Consider the following 19,425-nt stretch of genomic DNA (forward strand, 5'->3'; position numbering starts at 1 on the left):
TACTTATTAATTAGTAAGAAATATTAATATTACTTAGGATTAATCTTAATATTAATACAAATATTAATATTAATATTGATACAAATATTAATGTTAGATTAGTACCTAATACTATGTTAGAGTGAGTTAGTGCCTAAACTAACCTATGGCATGGGATTTAACTAAGTCATAAACTAAAAACTTATCCTAAGTCTATCAATGCCTAAACTAAAAACTTAGCATGCATTTTGGACTTGGCAAATGGTGACAGTGATAGTGGGTTTTAATGGTGGGTAGGTTCTTTGAACGACGAGCTGGTACTACTATACCATGTGTCAATTAAGCTAAGGAATGAGGTTTTTATGGTTTTTCTCACTCTTATTAGCATTGATTTTGCACGTTGCCTGAGTTCGGATCGCCATTGTTGGTTTTCAGTTGGGGTTATGAATGCTCTATTGAGCGAGTTTCTCTGCATTTTAGTGGGGAAATTGATGGCCATGATGGAGTGTATTGTTCCTTACTCACCTTATAGAGGTTCACGTTCTCATTTTCTTTTTGGTTTCTATCATTTTGTGGCTTCATTTCTTTCTCAGATACTACTACTTAGAAGATTTCTCTGGTATCTCTGTGTCTAGATTTTGGAAGTTTGAAGGCTTGGGGCTGTGAATTTGAAAAGAGAGGGCTCTCTAGGTAGCTTGGTTTAAGTTTTCTTCTGCAATTTTATAGGCAGGGGGCTTTTCTTTAACTCTTTCCTATAGTTATTATTATGTTTCATTTAGATTTGTGAATATTGAATATCTAAATTTGTTATGTGGATAAACCCAGATTTGGGTGTGTGAATGAAATTATTTTGTGTTGTGTGTTGTAATTGGATTTATGATGTATATTTAGGGCAAATTGTTACCCTATTCTCTCTCTTGATTGACTATTGCATTGTTATATCGATAGCATGTTGTATAAGGTTAACAGTTTTATATAATGGGTATCGACATTCGAGAATGGGCATATGCAAAGCATGACACTGTGTACAATGCATATCTCTGTATATATCCACAATCAAATGTGAAGTGTGGAGTTGCATTCTAAGTTTTATTAATATTTGGGTTTATTTTCACTAAGATTGAACTCAGCAAGAAACACATGTTTGCGACAGAAAGCAAGCATGCATGTGATTTTAAAAAAAAAAAACATATGATTGTCAGCTATTATTAAATCGAGCTCTGTGTGTTTTAAGTTTTGGGTTTGTTATTTTGTTATTTTGGTTATATGTGACTCAGCCACAGCCACGAGATTGCAATCTATGAATTTGTGACTGTGAACCGAGGGCACAGACGTGCAACTGAGGGTGAGTCATTTTGTCAAACGGTTGCTTGATATTCGTATCACTGTTATATTATTGAATGGTTTAAATGAGTTGGGGTTTGGAATTGTTCTCAAATATGGTCGAGGGTTTTAGGCAAGATGTTTTACAAAAATTTTGTATTCAACAGTAGTTATAGTCATTATGTTAAAAGTTTTGGTGTAATCATGTGCAAAAGTTTTAGTGTCGACCATTAGCAAGATTTTGGGGTTTTGGGTATTGCAATGCACAACCAATCTTATAATGAATAGGAAGAGATGTGTCTTTGTTCTTGACAGGTTTTTCAACGTGTAGAAAAATAATATCGAATTTGTTTTTTAAAAATTATATACATATTATTGTATGAGTCGATGTTTTGTTGATTGTGCTTGATGTTTGAATTCATAAATAATTGCATAAAGTTTTATTCAATAATTGCAAACTATAGATATGCTATTATCTAGAATGGAAAGAAACATTTTGTTAACAGATCTTGTAGATGAGTAAAATTGGTATTAGGGGCACTGTGTGTGTCGTAGATTCAAACAGTAGGGTGTTGTTTTTGAATTAGAAATTGTAGTTATTTGGTAACAAAAAGTAATTTGATTTACAAGTAGAAAAGTTTATTTATCTATTTTTATTCTGACTTTAAATTCATAAGGTTATATATATATATATATATAGATATGTGTAAGTGAGTACGTATATATATATATATATATATATATATATATATATATATATATATATATATATATATATGTATGTATTCCCTTATGAATAGATTGTTAGAGTTTAAATTTATATTAACAATCAAGAGGTTACTATGATTACTTATTTAAATTTAGTGAATTTGGAAAAAGTCAATTCTTTACTATTTAATTAGAATATATTTGTTAAGTAGTTGAAAAGCATGGTTACAAATATGGTTTCATTTGGTACTTTGAAAGATTGAAAAAAAAAAAGAAAAAAGGTTTCATATGATATTTTTGTTTGCTGGTGCACTTGTTATATTGAAGCAATTGAAATAGTGTATTAGTTGGAATTGGAAAAATAATCTAAGTTTTCTTCCAATTAGTATAACTTGAATTATGTGTATGTTAGATTATGCAAGTTGATCCTTTAGATTGGGTGGCTGTCATAAAGTGAGTACCTTGTGGTGATAGAATTATGTTGTCGGATGCCCTCTGACACTAGTCTAGATCCTTATGGGAAAGTTTATGATAGTTATTTAATTAAGTGTTAATATTTAAAATTTCATGGGTTGGGAATCATATAATAAGATAAGAACATTATGGTTGTGAGGCCTCACCCAGACCCATCGTAGCATAGTGATACATTACTCTTATTTTGTTATTCACGACTTGAGATGTCGAGACATTATCTGATGCTTAGAACACACTTTATTATTTCATGTTGTGTGATGTTACTTCAGATATATTTGATGATTGTCATTTAATGTTCATGTATATGTATGTTGATGAAATCAGTAAATGTAGGATTGAGATTTTGATTTAAGATATTTTAAATGGTTAAGAATTATGTAGGATGAAGAAACCTTTATTGATGTATGTTTTAATTTATGTAAATTTTTGATACATATACATTTATGTACATGTGATTTTATGGGACTACTGATGTGTGTAATGAGTGTGCAAATATTTCAGCTGAAAAATCCTATGGAGGAACAGAACTAATCTCTATGTGCTAAATTTGAAAACCTTGTTGTTCGTAATTCACATATTTGTATTGTGAGATGTATGTATGCATCTTCTTTGTTCAGTGAATGTTAATGTTTGTAATTATGTTCTTTCAGTGTCGCTTGACACTCGTAAAATGGTTATGTGCTTCAGTGGCTATTTAGGGTTGATTGTTTAACCTTTGGACCAAGTTGGTTTAAGTTAGTGTCAATTTTCTATTAGGTTTTTAATTAAGGTTAGTCATCCCTAATCCGGATTAGTGCTTAATTTGCAAGTTAGAGTAGTTAGATGGACCCATTTTATTCCTAGATTTTATTTGACTCTAAACCTCTTTCCTAAGGCTTTTAAACATGTTATTATTCTAACCAAAGGGTATGGGTATGGGTTAGGGGTCTTTTCCAACCCCTAAGCCCCTTTTTTTGACTTTTGAGGTCACTCAAAAAGTCCCTTTTTGCCTTTGTGCGAAAATTGATCATTGTTATCTTGAGTTACCTCACCTCATCTGCACTTAGGGTTTAACCATAGTGTAGGTTGAGTTAGGAGTTTCTAGAGTTTCTAGTGGGTGAAAATAGTTATTGCTCCTTTTGGGTGGTTGAGTTGGAGGCTTATTTAGAGGCCTTCCTTGGACTAGTTGGTTGTTACCCAATCTCTACATTTAGAGAAGTGATGGGGACACAACCCCAAGAATAGAATGGAACCAACAGAAAGGGAAAATTATATTACCTGAGAAAATAAGCTAGTACAAACAGTGCAGAGAAAATAATTTCTCCTTTTAGTACCTCCTCTCAAACTCCACTCCGAACTTCCTCTTACAATGCCAAAAATCTCCTTAAATAGACCCCGGAGGGTTAAGGACTAGGAGTACATTCTAGAAAGTGCTAGTAGGCATCCACCGACCAAATAGAAGGTTCCATAAGTGTCATTAGAATTTGGTGCAAATCTAGAAGAATCCAAAAATGGTAACCGAACTTTCGGGAGGCATAACTTTTGAACCGTAGCTTCGATTGACGAATCGTTTACATTTTCAGAAAGCTCTCGAAGAGCTCTATAGCCCTATGGACAAGATTTGCTTGTTCCCCATTTTTCAGCCCTTTTTGAGGTCATTTAATGCCCCTAACTTGACTTTGAAGCATTCTTAGGAGGTCTCCAAAACCCGAAAAACTGCAATAACTTTCAAACCATGGGGCCTTTCGACCTGATTCTTTTTTTGGAATGCTCTAAATCACAATTATATTCATTTGGCCAATTCACACCTTCGAGGTCACCAAAATGATGGCCAAATTGCATGCTCCTATTTTTTTGAGATTTTCAAACACACTGATAGTGGAACTGTGAGAGTTGAAACCTTTATTTGACCCAAATGGGTATCCAAAAATGTAAAGACATGAAACAAAAACTAAGTCTAAGTACATTTTTTTTGGGTGACACAAGATTGCCCTTATACCTCTGGATGCTCCTGCATCAGACACCCAAGGTAGATTGAAAAGTGACCCTGTCACTTTATGGATGGTAGAGGAAATCCCAAATAGGAAACCTCAGCTGCTGAAATCCAAGTTGAGTCCTCGATCGATCGTCCTTTCCATTTGACCAAATACTCTTCATACTGCCTGTTTCTAGTACTCCTACCCACACGATGATCTAGAATGTCTTCCATCTCCTCCTTCTTAGAAGCAGGAATTTGACATGGCTCTAACACCAGCTCATCATCTGCACCATCATCATGATACTCTGTTAAATCTGCAATGTTGAAAATGGGAGAAATGTGAATACCATCTGGCAGCTCCACTTCATATGCATTTCCTGAATCATGTTTCTTCAAAATTTTGCAAGGGCCAAATTTTTTCATTTTCAGTTTATTGTAAGTACCGGCTGGAAATCTTTCTTTTTGTAAGTGCACCATGACTAGATCCCCTACTTGGAATTCCTTATGTCTTCTCCTTTGATCAGCCCTAGCTTTATATTCTTGATTCATCTTGGTAATGTGTGCTTGAACCTCCTCATGTAGATGCTTGATATGTTCAGCAAATTCTTCTGCTTCAACACTTGTCCTCTCCCCTTGTTCTATCTTCCTTAGCTCTGGTGCAGTCCTTGGGCTACTCCCATATACAATTTGGAATGGTGATTTTCTAGTAATCCTATTTATGGAGTTATTATAAGAAAACTCTGCCTGTGGTAGAATCAAATCCCATCCCTTGGGCTTATCCCCAACTAAACATCTTAGCAAATTGCCCAAACTTCTATTTACCACTACTGTTTGACCATTAGTCTATGGGTGATGTGTGCAACTGAATTTTAGGTCCATTCTCAACTTCTTCCACAATGTCCTCCAGAAATACCCCACAAATTTAGTATCTCTGTCAGAAACTATACTCCTTGGAAGACCATGTAGTCTTACCACCTCTTTGAAAAACAAGTCTGCAATATGGACAGCATCATGAGTTTTGTGGCATGGAATGAAATGTGCCATTTTGGAGAACCTATCAACCACCACGAATACTGAGTCATTACCCCTTTGTGTCCTTGGTAATCCAAGAACAAAATCCATACTTATGTCCTCCCATGGCCTTGATGGAACAGGCAACGGCTGATATAGACTAGTATTGTGACTAAACCCCTTAGCAACTTGACAAACCTGGCAACTCTGTACAAACTTCTTCACATCCTGTGAAATTTGAGGCCAAAAATAATGTTCTCTAAGACTGGCAATGGTCTTATCTTGACCAAAATGTCCTGCCATCCCTCCACTATGTTTCTCCTTAATCAGATTTTCCCTCATGGAACTCCTTGGAATGCACAATTGACTACCTTTAAACAACATGCCATCCTGAATCAAATAGTCTAACCACTTGGTTCTATCTACAGCAATAGGTTCTTTACAAGCTTTCCATGCTTCAGCAAAATCAGGATCCTCAGGGTACAAATTCTTGAGTTCATCAAACCCAACTACTTCAACCTACATTACTGTAAGAAACAACTGTCTCCTACTTAGTGCATCTGCAACCCTATTAGATTTTCCACTTCTATGCTTCAACACAAATGTATAGCTCTGCAAGAACTCTTCCCACTTCATATGCCTCTGATTCAATTTACCTTGGCTATTTAGGTACTGTAATGCCTGATGATCAGTATAAAAAACAAATTATTTTGGCAATAAATAATGCCTCCATTTCTTTAAGCCCTGAACTATTGCATAGAACTCTTGATCATAAACAGAATACTTCTTCTTTGCATCATTCAATTTTTCACTAAAATATGCAATAGGCTTACCTTCTTCACTTAATATAGCCCCAATAATACTTCCACTAGCATCACAATCCACCTAGAAAACCTTTCTAAAATTTGGAAGTGCCAACATAGGTTGTTCTGTCACCTTCTTCTTGAGCAATTCAAAACTTCTCGCAGCTATTGCAGTCCATTTGAACTCTTTTCTATCCCCTCTTATTGTATCAGTTAGGGGTGCACATATGCCACTGAAATTCTTCATAAACTTCTTGTAAAAACTAACCAGACCATGAAATGATCTTACCTCAGTAGCAGACCTTGGAGTAGGCCATTCCAAGATGGATTTTACCTTCTCCGGATCCATTTTGAGACCTTTAAGTGATATAACAAACCCCAAATAGACTAACTCCCTTTTTGCAAAGTTACACTTCTTCAGATTAATTAAGAGTTTCTCTTCCCTTAGCCTTTCAAGGACACTACAAATATGCAATAAATGTTCTTCCAAATTCTTGCTGAAAATTAAAATATCATCCAAATAGACAATAAATTTTTTTCCCAAGAACTTCTTAAGTACCTCATTCATGAGCCACATGAAGGTGCTTGGGGCGTTTGTCAATCCAAAGGGCATGACTAACCACTCATAAAGACCCTCCTTGGTCTTGAAGGTTTTTTTCCACTCATCTCCTTCTCGAATCCGTATCTGGTGATAACCACTCTTCAGATCTATCTTTGTGAAGTACTGAGCTCCACTCAAGCAGTCAATAAGATCATCCATCCTTGGTAAAGAAAACTGGTACTTGATGGTTATCCTATTTATAGCTCAAGAATCTATACACATCCTCCACTCTCCATCCTTCTTTGGTGCAAGTACTGTAGGTACTGTACATGGACTCGGGCTCTCTCGAATCAAGCCCTTCCTCAATAGCTCCTGAACCTGTCTATTTAGCTCCTCTGTTTCAGTAGGAGTCATCTTGTGAGAAGCCTTGTTAGGCAAACTAGCTCCTAGAATCAGATCTATCTAATGACTGATTTTCCTTACTGGTGGAAATCCATCTGGAACATTATTAGAGATAATATCTCCAAATTCCCCTAGTAAATTTGAAACTTCAAATGGTATTTCACTACTACCTTCTTTATCTTTCCTAGGAATCAAAGCATAGCACATATGCTGATGTTTCATGCCATCTAAAAACTTCCTTCCATCAACAAGACAAATCCTAGCACTGCTACATACCTTTTCACCTTCCTTTTTCATGGGCTTCAATTTGTGGCCAACTCCATCCTTTGTCAGAGAGTATGTGTTTGCATGTCCATCATGTATTGCATGTCTATCAAACTGCCATGGTCTACCCAACAATAGATGGCAAACATCAATCGAAATAACATCATAGAGAACTTCATCATGGTAACTCCCAATTTTGAATTTTACTAAACATTGTTCACTTACCAGGACCTTATGATCATCTTTTACCCAAGAAATTTGATAGGGCTAGGGATGTTTCTCCCTCTTGAGCTTCAGCTTAGAGACCATCTCTTCTGATACCAAGTTATCAGTGCTACCACCATCAATGATCACGTCACAACATTTATCCTCACACTTGCATTTGGTACGAAACAAAATCCTTCGTTGTCCTGGTTCATTCTCACCACTTAGTAGGACTCTTTCATTTACCAAGATCTCTCCTCTTTCTGCATCCTCTGAATGTGATGATTGTGCATCCTCATCCACATGAGAAACCCTAGCTTGGCCCTTAGCTCTCCTATCTGTCCTTCCTTCTCATTGAGGGCATTCAAAGGCATGATGACCTTCTTCATTGCAATGGAAATAGGTTCCATGGAAGCCTCCTCTTCCTTGTTCACTTCCTCTACCTCTTCCTTTTTAATTTCCAAAGTCTTGATCATGGGAGTGGTTGAAACCCTCATTCCTCTAGTTTTTGCTAGTACCCACATCTTCATTTTTGTTTTGGGTTTCATTGCGGCCTCCAGATGATCTACCACTTCCCCTTCCTCCTTGATCACACCCTCTTTATCTTCCTTCAAACCTTTTATTCAACTTCTCTTCAACTCGTAGGGCAAACTGGTATGCCTCTTCAATGCTGGTCATTCTTACCAAACTTAATTCCTCCTGGATGCTAGGTCACAACCCACTGATATAACAAGAAACCTTCTCCTTATTTTCTTCTGCATGCCCTGCTCTAATCAAGAGTTGGTAAAACTCCTCTATATATTCTTGGACTGATCTTCCTACTTGCTTTAACCCATGCATCTTCTTAAACAAATCAAGCTCGTAGTCCACAGGAATGAACTGCTTCTTCAATTTGTCCACCATGCGATCCCATCTTGTGATCTTCTCCTTTCCTCTTCTGTTTCTTTCCAATTGAACCTCTTGCCACCAGATTTTGGCATGGCCTTTCAGTTTGGCCTTTGCAAACTTAACCCTATCTGGGTCCCTGATATCCTCATACTCAAATTATTCTTCCAGTTCATTGATCCAATCGATCAACTCATCTGGTTTCAGATTTCTTGAAAATACACCCACTTCAATTGTAGGTCTTTTCCCAAACTTAGTAATGGCCCTAAAAAGCCTTTCCTCTATAGGATTTAGAAATTCCCCATCAAATTCCTCTTCTGGTCCCATTGCTTCTTCTTTATTTTCATCCTCACTGTTGTCACCTGTGGCAACATTTGCTCCTCTACGAAGCTCCTCTTGCAATGCCTGCACCTGCCTTTGGAGGGCTCTAACCTCCTTAGGATTAATAGCTCTAGCCCTTCCACCACATTCTCTTCATGGAGGCATCTTCTAACTCGAACCCACAACCACATAGTCCTGGTGCAAACTGCCTCACAGTCGGCATTCTGTCTACACACTCAGGAAAACCCGCTCTGATACCACTTGATGGGGACACAACCCCAAGAATAGAATGGAACCAACAGAAAGGGAAAATTATATTAATTGATAAAATAAGCTACTTCAAATAGTGCAGAGAAAATAAACTTCAAAACATGCCCTAAGGGCTTACAATAGCATAAATCTAGAGATAATTTCACCTTTTAGTACCTCCTCTCAAACTCCACTCCGAACTGCCTCTTACAATGCCAAAAATCTCCTTAAATAGACCCTGAAGGGTTAAGGACTAGGAGTACATTCTAGAAAGTGCTAGTGGGCATCCACTGACCAAATAGAAGGTTCCATAAGCATCGTTATAAGTCGATGCAAATCTAGAAGAATCCAAAAATGGTAACCGAACTTCCGGGAGGCATAACTTTTGAACCATAGCTCCAATTGACAAACCGTTTACATTTTTGAAAAGATCTCGAAGTGCTCTATAGCCCTATGGACAAGCCTCACTCGTCCCCCATTTTTTGGCCCTTTTTCAATTTCATTTAATGCCCCTAACCTGACTTTGAAGCATTCTTAGGAGGTCTCCAAAACCTAAAAAATTGTAATAACTTTCAAACCGTGGGGCCTTTTGACCTGATTATTTTTTTGGAATGCTCTAAATCACAATTATATTCATTTTGCCAATTCACACCTTCTAGGTCACCAAAATGATGGCCAAATTGCATGCTCCTATTTTTTTGGGATTTTCAAACACACTGATAGTGGAACTGTGAGAGTTGAAACCTTTATTTGACCCAAATGGGTATCCAAAAATGTAAAGACATGAAACATAAACTAAGTTTTAAGTACATTTTTTTTGGGTGACACGGGATTGCCCTTATACATCTGGATGCTCCTACATCAAGAAGATTTCTTGAAGATTGAAGGAAGGAAGTGGAAACTCTACTCAAATTTGTTCATTGCCATTACCCCTTTGTGAAGGTAAGAAATTCTCATCTCCCTTATTCAATTTTTATGTTTGGTTTCATGTTCATGCTACCTTGTTGTTGTTTCACTATTTGTATGGTTGTGGGTATGTTGGGAAGATTTGAAAGCTATGTTATTTTGGTTGTTTTCTTTTCATGGTTATGTTTGCAATTTTTTATTTTTTTTCTTTGCATGGGTGTTTTGGTATTACTCACCCTTGGAGAGGGCAGAAGTGACCAATTTTGGGAAAGTTCTATTTAGTTGGACTCCAACCAATGTAGAGTCTCTTCTCAAGATGAGAAGAGGGATAAAGGGTAGGGTGTTATGGGCCCCTACCCGTCAGCACAAACCTGGTATGAATATGGCATGTTTAAATAGAAGAATGAAAGTTCTTGGTTATTAGCCGCGATTGGGCATCTGAATTGGTGTTGTGCTTGACTTCTCCTATTGGAAGAATCCACCTTTCCCTAGTTTTGATTCATTGTCAATCCTATTGTGTAAACCATGTGTGATTATGCATGTTTGATTTTCTCTTGGTTATGCTTGGTTGTCACCCGATCAGATATTTGCTTCCTCCATGGTTCTTGAAATGAGATTCAAAAAATAGTACAAACTCCTTGATTATGATCATGAAGAAAATTTGATTTAATTGTTGAAATTTGGGATTGAGATCCTATTGTAAATTGTATTTTTAAACCTTATTATAAATGGCAATGAAGCCTAGTTTTCTTCCTGATTCTTTCCCGGCTGAGCCTTGAATCAGGTTTGCCAATAAAATTGGTGTTGAGCATCTTTGGTTTTCATGTGATTTAATTGTGTATTAAATTTAATATGGTTTCACATAAAAAAAATAATAATAACGGATAATTTCATGAATTGTGATATTTCAAGTTTTTAAATTGTTAAGGAAGAACAATTTGATAGAATGAAATTTCCAAGTTGATGTATAAGTATTAGATGAATTAGGATTCCTACCTTGAGAACTCAAATTATCTCTTCTTTGAACGAATCAATTGGACTAAGAGATTATGTATCTCCTTAAATTTTTAAAGCATAAATCAGTTAGTTATCTTTAACCTTGCCATGGATTGCTTATCGGCTGCATTAAGTTTAATGTTGATTGTTTAATGAATTATCATCCTAAACTATACTTAGTCCTATGAGTAACTCACACTATCATTGTAATATCTTATCATGAGTAACTTAGACTATTGGAGTAGGAAACCAAATAGGAAAGAATTGATGATGTTAAATTTGACAAAATTCCAAGCTTTCATACATGTTGAAAATGAAAACTATGATCATGCATGCAGATTCACTTTTATGATTGTTAGATCCAAATGATAAAGTATTGCATTATTGAATGAAATGAATAATTCAAACTCTTGATAGGTTATGGTTGTATCAAGTCATTAAATATTTGCCTAAAAAGGAAATTAATGACGAATTTAGTTCTTGAATCAATCTATTTTAGATGTGATAGAAATTGTATTGAATCCTACCTTAATCATCTAATAGATTTAAGAGATGCTCTATTAGTTTTGTAAGCCATAAGAAATTTTAAGAATTAACTTGGGATAATATTTGCAATATGTTAGCTCTTCAAATTTTGATCCAACTTAAAGAGGATTAAATTAACTTTTCAGACCATCCTTAAGAGAAAATTTCCAAAACACCCACCTACAGGATGCTGGAAATTGTATGGAGAAATAATTTATTCTCTTATTCAGACAGAGAATATTCCTTTTGTTTTCTATATAAAAATATATTTATATATATATTACTAATGTGAATAATATCTAATTTAGTTATAAGAAATTTAATGCTTATCCTGAAAGACTACCTTCATATCTTATACTCTTACCTATAAACTTTATGAATTTATTGCTTACTCCTTGGCCTTGGACGTCAGTTTAAACTTGTTTTAAAAAGGTATTTTGTCTTGTCTTAAGTCAAAGTGGTTTGATGGGAGGGTGATGTCATCCTGCCACCTTGTCCCATCCCCATCCTCCTCCATTTCTAGTGGCCAATTTTGGAAGGTGACATTTATGTTGGAAGATGAATTTGTGGTGGTGATCTTTTTTTTTAAAACTCCCTTTCTTGTCTCTGCTCACGTGCCCACCTCTTGGGTTTTGTTTCCTCTAGCTTGGGCTGCATGGGAAGATGTGTGGAGAGGGATATGTCATGACATGACATAAATTTTGGATGTTGGCTTAAGCTTTTGGGTTTGTATTAAAGTTGCAAGTTGAAGTATGTTCAAAAACAAAAAACAAAAAGACTTTACCTCCTCCATGACTTCAACGTACCTTTGATGTAAGAACTTGGATTTGTGTGGGGTCTAGGGGGAGGTGTAGGGGGGGGGGGGGGGGGGGTCAAATCAGCTTAGCTAGTGGCCTAGTAGGATGGTTAGGGTTAGGGTAGAGTAGAGTGTAGGATAGTAATAAGTTAGATTAGACTAGGATGTTAGTGAGTTTATTTATTAGTTTTATTATTATTAAGCTATATTTTAGTAAGTGGTGTTAGTATTTAGTTTTTTTTAATTAGTTTAAATTGTAATTTATTAAAGTTATGTTGTTTAAATTTTATATATATTGCTTTAGTAATGCTAGTTTAATTTCATGTTTTAATTGATAGTTTTTAAATTTTATTTAATTTGTAAAGTTAAGTTCTATTTAAAAGATTAGACATTCTTTTATGAATGATTAGATCAACTATAGATTTAGTTAGTTAGTTTAAGATAAATTAGTTTAATATAAAATTATTATTAAATTTCGTTTAGATTTAATTTATATTCGATTAAATTTTTGTTGAAAATTAAGCTAAGTTGGAGATTTAAGAAATGTTGGTATTAATAGTATCTTTGAAAATTTGTTTAATTAGTGTCCTAATAGCTTAAGTTATTCAAATAATCTAAACCCAATCCTCTTTAGATTGTTATTAAAATAATTTTCACATGATTGTTTAAGCAATGTAATAACGAATCAGTAAACATTTATATCAACCTAATAACAATGTACTTCAGAATCCTGACGATGTATTCCTCCACAAAATTTTTTAAACCAAGGATGTTGTAGAGAAACTTTTCTTAAACTATAATCAATCATTTCAAACTTAGAGCAATTAAATTATTATTTAAAAAAAAAAAAAAAAAATTGTGTGTTTTTTTTGCCCTCGTAGTTTGGGCATGACAATGGTTGCACCTGACATATTGAGTTCTACGAGTGGTTGAATGTAGATTCTTATGTTGACACCCATGGACTACTAGATCATTACCTTGTCATTTTCTATGTGAGTTTATTTCTGCATATCTGCGTGTAAGAAATTACGTACTTGCATTATAATTTGAATGTGAAAAGAAAATTGTATTTTTAGTACTTCTGTTATTTGGATTATATGAATATAGTTTTGTCATAAAATCTAACATACAGGTTTACTAGAGATATTATCGATTTTATTAGTGTTACTAAGCCCTATTTGTGTGTGTTGTGGTTTTACTATTTTGGATTTTAGGTTCGAGATAGGGTTGGTTATGGACTTAGAAGAAATGACTTTTTAACATTTTGAACCAGTGTTAATTTGAATTTATTATTAGAAGCTGTTGTATTTCTTATAAGAGTATAGTTATGTTATATACTTTGATGTAATATTTTGAAATGTTACATTACTGATTATGAGTACTTTACTGTACCGGTTGTATAAAGGTTATTATGTAATGGAGATTTTTTTTAAATTTCGAGATTTAATTTTTTTTTTTTTTTGTATGTTTGGATTATCGTTGTATGGTTATTTATGGTTTTGTGATAGTTAGGGTATTACATATAACACCCTACTAAGGGATCCAAATGAACTAACCTAAATTTTTACTAAGTTTTCCAAACATTTTTTTAAAGATAACATATAAAAACAATCATATAATAGTAGAAGCAATAACATACAATCATACATAGAAAATAAAATAGATTACATTCCTTAAGGATCCCAAGATGCTGAGTCACATTTAAATTTAAATAATGCAAAGTCTACTAAATAAAACATCCACATAAAATAATAATTACAAGTCCAATCCATTTAAATAATATAGATTTGTTTTGAATGGCACTTGGAAATAAAATTAAGAATGCGCAATCAGCCATTGTACATCTGACAGGGTATGAAAGGCTAAAAGAATATACATTTATAGAATAGTTTACATCATCTCTTTTGGATCTATGAAAAAAGATACAATACAATAAGTAAAATCATCCACCATAAAGATATAACTATCCATCATAATACATAAAGATAGAATGAAAGGAAATGTAGAACAACTAGCCATGGCATCTATAGATGGATCTCAATGGTAAAAGTAAAAAGTACTACCACTTGACCTTGTGGTAACCCAACCTTCGAGTTAGATTACTTTTAGGGTTTTCCTTGACTTAGATATTACTTTTTATTTTGGGATTGATATCCTATTTGGGACTTGAGACTATCTCATTAGCATGGTGGGAGTGGACCTTTTTGGGTTACCATGAGGTTGGGTGGTAGTGATTTTTACTTTTACCATCCATCCATAGATGTCATAGCTAGAGTTCCTTGTTCTACATTTCCTTTCATTCTATCTTTGTGTATTATGATGGATGATTTTACTTATTGTATTGTATCTTGTTTCATGGATCTGAAAGGGATGATGTAATATATTCTATAAATGTATATTCTTTTAGCCTTTCATGCCCTATGACATGTACAATGGATGATTATGCATTCCAAATTTTATTACCAAGTGATATTCAGAACAAATGTATATTATTTAAATGGATTATACTTGTAATTATTCTTTTATGTGGATGTGTTATTTATTAGACTTAGTATTATTTAAATTTAAATGTGACTCTTTATGTCTTGGGATCCTTAAGGAATGTAATCTGTTATGTTTTCTTATGTATGATTGTATGTTATTCCTTCCACTACTTTATGATTGTTGTTATATGTTATCTTAAAAGAAAATGTTTGGTGAACTTAGTAAAACTTTAGGTTAGTTCTTTTGGCTCCCTTGGCGGGGCATTATAGAATCATAATCAAGTGCAATGATAGCATCATTGAGAACATTTGCAAGTTTTCATCAATAGACGAAGAATAGAAAATTCATCCCTATGAGAAATAGTACAATTATAGTGAGTAGGAATAGATTGTAGCTTACTTACACTATCATATCAGAGACAACTACTAATCTCATTAGTTGTACAATTCAAATTGAAGATCATCCTTGCATAATTGTTATCGGTCATATTAGAAACAATAGAGATAATCTTAACATTGTTACATTGGACTAAGTGTAGATATATAGACCAAAATCATCTTACATATACATAATTGTTGTATCAGAGATAGTAGTGGAATTGTTCTCATATATCATATTGATTGTATAACATAAGAACAATCATTTAAAAGTGGTACCATAGACTATTTTTCTTAAATCAATCATTATTAGTTTTAAGTTTTATTTGAGATTTTAATGAAAGAAGTCTCTTGCAATTGATTTTTGTAAGTTATTTGTACCTATTTCCCATGTTTTAAGAAAATAAGACATTACATCAAGGGAATTATCAATGAGAAGCTTGTAATGAAAAAGACATTCATAAATAAATTTTAGACCAACTATTATGTACAACACAGATATCATAATCATATCATCACAAGCTCATGGACATGGAATTGGTCACAAGGATATACATTTAAGACTATATCATCATAAAGGTTCAACAATTGTAATTAGAAAAGATATATGATTTTTCCACATACAACTAAGATAACATATTAGGAATGAGTATCAATTATAGAGTATGGATAATGGATTCTATCAATATTAAGTATCAAAGAATGAATACAAGTGGTTAAGTAAAGGAGAAGAGTGAACATGACAATAGTAATATAAAACTATCAATAATAATCATGAAGAAAATAATGTCCCTTCTGATGACTAAGAATTGAAATCACATACTTGTAGAATATACACTATTACCCTTGTTAGGTGGAAGAATTTGGTGTGGTCTCAAAAAATCCTATAATAAAACATACATATTGTGGTTCATGATCCATAAATTAGTATAAAACATAAAGATTTATTGAACTATTTTCCTAGAAAAAGACTCATTGTTGATTACTTCTAGACAATGTGCTTTATGACACAATTCATTTCTTGTGGCCTTTTTCTCTTCTGTTAGATTTGGATACATCACAAGCCCAACAATTTGTAGATTGACATTCTTCAAGGTCTTTTTACATAGGCTAATAGGGTCATTGATATATGTAATGTCATCATCACATAATATAGTGGCTGCCACATCAGAAAGTAATTGTTTTTGTGCAATATGTTCCTTTCCCTTTCCCTATGAATAAAATTGTGATAAAAAATATCAGTAAAACAATAAAAAAAAGTCCAAAACCTTCACGAAAGTAACATAATAATCTGACATTTTGTAAATTTATAATTGCATTAACTTTTGTACAAAAGGTTTACCTTCCCTAAAGAAGGGGTGGAAGCAACATTCCTACCTTTTTCATCTAATGAATTGGTCATGTTTCCCTATGACAAAGAATATATATAATCAAAGGAATAGTCCACTTAGTAAAAAAAACTTATTATTAAAATGGTATATATAGTACTTACAAGTCCCATGATAGTAACTTTCTTTGTATTTATGCAATTTAAGTTGTAATCTATTAGCAACTCTTCCCCTAAACTTATTGATTTTATCACACATACAAAAACATGATTTCCCTCATGCACTGTGAAAATGCAATTAGGTCACTTATTAGTTGATCCAAGATGCGTACTATTTATAAAACCTACAATGTTCCCTATTGCTTTTGGCCTTCCATCAATGTACATAGCAAGTCTTTTACTTTGATCATTTTCTTTCCATTGTAGATAATTTGCTAACAATGCATACCTACGCATACTTTTTTTATATTGAACTATCCGCACCCAATTTTTCGTAATTGTAACAAGGTCCTACATACTCCATCAATTCAACAACCTTTTCATAACTAACCTTTATGTCATCCATGGAAAATATGTGCAAACCATGTAATGATGATGGAGCTATGTGATATATCCTCTCGTTAACACAAAAATTAGTGTTAACTGGAGGTAATTCCTTGGGTACCCATTCTTTCTCAATATTTGTGTACCTCAAATGAACCTTGATGTCCCCTTTTTTCTCATCATCATAAGAACATGACCCCCCTTGAGCAAGGAAAATTTGCATGTGTTTATTGAATTTTATTCTAATCTTTTGCCATCTAGTTTGTCTCTCTTTTGTAGACCTACTACATGTCTCATTGTCCTCTTCTATTCTTACATTTCCCTCACTTGAGAAGGACAAATCTAACATATACCTATTTGGTGGTACTTGGAGCCTATCAAATGAGAGATATAGTTGAAGGAGTGAAATATTTTGCTATAAAATGAGGCTAATATTGATGAAGTTTTCCTAAAGTTAATGTCAAAGGTAAAGAGAAAGCAACATATAATAAACTTATACCTCCCAATCCATGTCACTTTGTATGGTCCTTGTTAAAGGGGTATAGTTTCCTACATATGTAAATCATTTGTCTTAAGTTAGTTAAAAATTACATGATACTTATGCTACAAATTATGCATAGAACATAACATGAATAATATGCATGTACATTGCAAAAAATATAGCATTGTATATTTTTCAATTGGTTACCTCTACAAAAAGCATATTATAAGTAATCAACACCTAATACATTTCCATTGATCATGTCATTGATCATCTTCTTTTTCCATCTCATCATCATTATCACCATCATCATCCAAATCATCAGAATCACCATCATCAACATCATGATCGCCACTATACTAGTACACAAACAACAATAAATAAACTACTAAAATTTGTAGATATATGACCAATTTTCATCACATGACCTTTGGTAGTTTATTGTTGGTCATTAATCTGGCTACCAAATTTATGAATAAGCTATTTTAATAATTAATTTGATCATTGATTTGGTTGTTGATTGTAAATAAAAAGTAGTTTATTTAGTGGTTTATTTGGTAGTTGATTGTTATTAAATAGTAGTTTGTTTGGTAGTATATTTGGTAGTTGATTTGATAGTATATTTGGTAGTGAATTTGGTACTTTATTTGGTAGTTTATTTGATAGTATATTTGGTAGTGGATTTGGTAGTCGATGTGGTAGTTTATTTGGTAGTATATTTGGCAATTAATCTGTTAGTTGATTTGGTAGTTAATATGATAGTATATTTGGTAGTTTATATGGTAATTTATTTTGTTGTTTGTTTAATCATATTAGGGCATGATGGGATCGAACCACCATCCTCCTACTTGTAAAGTAGGTGCTCTTCCATAAAGCTAGTACCCTTTAAATAATAGTAATATTTTTAAATGCATAATATAAAGATCAAGAGAATGGTTTCATTGTCAAATTTATTTTATGTTGATTTTTCCCCTTATTATAATAAATTTATTATGTGGCTTGTCTAATAAAATTACAACATTATGTGACAAAAAAGAATAATTTGATGTTGAGACTGTTGTGATATATCCATTCCTTGATGTTTTAAGAAGAGGTTTTAAAATAAATTAAGACAAAACATTCTTTTAACATAAAAGAACACTCGCATAAAATAAAATAATCTAGAACAACACATGAAAGTAAGAAAAAAAATATTTTATTCACATCTCATTATTACCTTTGGACTGTTGGCAAGTGAATGCACAATAATATCAATGCTTCTAGAATCTTGTTTAACACCATCTTCAAGATTTTATCAAATGGAATGTAATGAAATACTCTTACCTTGAACCAAATTCTTACTAGAAGTGTCATATCCCCATTTTAAGATAGAATTTTAATAATAATTAGATAATAAAATGTTATTGAATAAATAATAAGGTTATATTAAACTTATACTAAAATATAAAACAATGAAATAATGATTATTTAATCTATATTATTAATAAAAATAATATTTAGTATGATATTTTAAATAATTAAAAAATGATAAAATTTCAATGAGTAAAGAAAGAAAGAAAATTAAATATAATAGACAATATTGTAGAAAATATATTAACTTAATAGAATTCAATAATAAATAAAATAAACACAAATAAGTAAGTAAATAAATAATATAACATAGAGTAATATAAATTAACTAAATCTAATGAAAATTCAAGAGATGTTTAACAAATAGACATGACTCCTTAAAATTATGATATAAAAGGGAGGAGAGTTTATTTTAGAGGAGAGAAAAAAGACAGAGAAGAGGAGAGGAGTACAAAAGAAAAAATGGAAGAGAAAAGTAATATGAAGAAAATAAGGAAGTGACTTTTTAAAAAGGTATCA

The 19,425-nt window shown here is 33.0% G+C and overlaps 1 pseudogene; it reads right to left on the reverse strand.

Moving 5' to 3' along the window:
• Nucleotides 1–19,425, reverse strand: part of LOC149569198 (WAT1-related protein At2g39510-like) — a 136,506-nt pseudogene that overhangs the window by 32,331 nt on the left and 84,750 nt on the right.

Source organism: Cupressus sempervirens, chromosome 3 (assembly GCF_028749045.1).
Source record: "Cupressus sempervirens isolate cs-2001-9-10 chromosome 3, ASM2874904v1, whole genome shotgun sequence".
Taxonomy (NCBI): domain Eukaryota; kingdom Viridiplantae; phylum Streptophyta; class Pinopsida; order Cupressales; family Cupressaceae; genus Cupressus; species Cupressus sempervirens.